Below are 2,788 nucleotides of genomic sequence, written 5' to 3'. Positions count from 1 at the left end.
CAAATTCTTTCCCTTTCACAGTATCTATTGTACTTTTCAGATTTGATTTATTCTTTCAGGTTTTCACACTAGCAAGACAATACAGTGTCTGCACATGTAGGTTTGATTTATTTCACTGACAGATACAGTCTCTAGTTTCATCTATTTATCTATAAAAGCCTCAAGTTTATCTTTCTTTGTAGATGAGTAATATTCCACTGTATGAGATCTTTTCTATCTGTTCCTCAGTTGGTGGGAATTTGGGTTTTGTTTTCAAGACTTAGCTATAACACATGGTGTTGCTATCAACATGGGTGCTGATTTCTGCTGTTTTTTTAAAAGGGGCAGTTAGTGTTTAAAATTTGTTTTCTTTTTATTCTTATCTTTTTTATTCTTAACTTCTTGTAACTTTTTTTGTTAGTGTTTTGTTTTCCTTTCAACCAACTTTGCAGGTTTATATCTTCTAACTGAAACAATTAATTTGACAAAAATATGCAATAATTATCGCAACCATTTTTGAATTCCTATTATTTTGCTTAATGAAATTTTGCAGTGTTTCTAGTGTTCTTTTTCTATTTTGTATTCTCTAAAAAATAAAAAATAATGTAAAAGATGCTCAAAATTATTAAACATCAGAAAAATATAAATTAAACCATAATAATGGTAGTTTAATTCACACCTGTTAGAATAGCCATTATTTTTAAAAAGGCAAGGGTTGGCTAGGTAATGGAGAAAAAGGAGTACTTTACAGTTGATGGGACTATATACTGATGTTGCTATTCCAGAAAATAGTATAGAGTTCCCTCAAAAAATAAAAATAACCCCACCTTATGATTTAGCCAACACACTTCTGGGTTTACAGACAGTAGAATTGAAACTGAAATACTGAAGAGATACTTCCATTATGAAAATGATGTAGCATTATTCATAATAGCAACACACAGAAGCAACCTGAATGCTCATATAGGGATGAATAGAAAGAGGAAATGGTCACATATACAAGGAATTCCAGTCATCTTTAAAAAGAAGGATATTCTACTCTTTGCTGCAACATACATGAACCCATAGGACATTTTGCCAAGTGGACTATGCTAAGCAGGAAGAAAAACACTGTGTGATCTAACTTATGTGATTGGTCTAAAACTAGTCAAACTCATATAAACAAGAGTAGAAGGGCTTTCTGGAAATTGAGGTGAGAAAATAGGGAGATATTAGTCGAAAGGTGCAGTATTAATGAATAAACTGTAGAGATATACAGCACAATACAATGTCTATCTTTAGAAATATTGTATTGTATTCTTTAAAAATGTCCTAAGTGTTCCTATCACAAAATAGTATAATGAGGGCAGAGAAAATTTTGATGGTGACAGCTAAGAACATAATTTATATGCTTCTGTTGATTTTTACATGTGTATTTGTAGCTCCAAACTCAAATTACAGTATGGTTTCTTTCTAGATGTCACAGGTGGCTGAATCTAGAAAGTGTGATGCTGGAATTAAAGGTATGTGATTAGCCCACTGACTGGTTTGGCACTGCCCTACTCTCAGCACCATAGTAAAGTATGGAAGGGGCAGAAAGATCCTATTAAGCTTGCCTATTATTTTCGTTGTCTTCTGCCACCATGAATTGCTGTCCCCTCTACCATGTGCCACCCTGCCTTGGAGCCAACCAATATGGACTGAAAACTACAGCTGTGAGCCAAATAAACCTTCCCATCTTTAATTTTAGGTGTTAGGTATTTTGTCCCAGAAACAAGAGTAAAATAAGTAAGACAAGGTATATATTAAATATGTAGTTTTGCTTATGTCAATTTTATCTTAATAAAGTAGTTTTAGCAATATACTTTCTCCTGCTGGGTAGCCATATTTTCTTGGGAGATTATCTTCAGGTTTTCTTGAAGGCTTTCCTTTTGCACAGGAGAGAGTTCTTTTCTGAATGGCCTCTTTCCATTCTTCCTTTAGATTAGTGCCTCAGAACTTCTTTTACCAATATAAAGCTCAAGATTAAACCTACTTACACACAATAGCATCCTCATGGCCTATGAGAATTCATGCTTTCTGCTTAAAAAAATGTGCTGAGAGGTACTTACTGCTTTTATTATTCTCTGTCTTCATTTTATTGTTAAGTGTTATCAAAGCTTTAACCTTTCCCTCTGAATTTCCCAAGGGAAGTATTTCCCAGCATTCCTCGTCACATACACTCTCAAATCTTGAGCACTAATGTAGTGTTCCTAGAAACTTTCCATTCCTCAGGTCTTAGTGATTGTTCTCATTGCTGATACATAATACATTGTACCCATAAATAAAAGGAAAAAAGATCTTTTCAGCTCTCAGTTTGTAGAGGTTTATAGCCAAAGCAAGGTGGCATAGCAGAGGGGTATGCTCTGCACAAAAATATCCCTAAACTCATTTAATTCAAGTATCCTTCATTTATTCACAGTGCGCCTGTTTGTCTGTGGAGGCTTGGCTGATCTTGGCTGACTCCATCAGTGGCATGATGTAGTTGATCTTAACTAGAGTCCTGCTTGGATGTAAAGGACTAGAGATGTGGGGTAACAGGTTCTTCAGCATTTCTCATACTCCTGTGTCAGAGAGGTTAACTAATATGTCTCTTCCTCTCCACATACAGGATAATAACTAGAAACATGCATCCACTTACCCTGGTGAATTAAGATGGGAATTTGTTCACTCGTATTGTATCACTTCATGCAAATAATCAGCCCAAAGGGTTAGAAATGTCAATCTGGGATGATGCCATGGTAAGCATGAGAGTGCATGGCAGACAGAATTATGGCAATGGTTTAAAAGA

Source organism: Octodon degus, unplaced genomic scaffold (genome assembly GCF_000260255.1).
Source record: "Octodon degus isolate 3935 unplaced genomic scaffold, OctDeg1.0 scaffold00172, whole genome shotgun sequence".
NCBI classification, from domain to species: Eukaryota; Metazoa; Chordata; class Mammalia; order Rodentia; family Octodontidae; genus Octodon; species Octodon degus.
Note: the sequence above shows the minus strand (reverse complement) of the source record.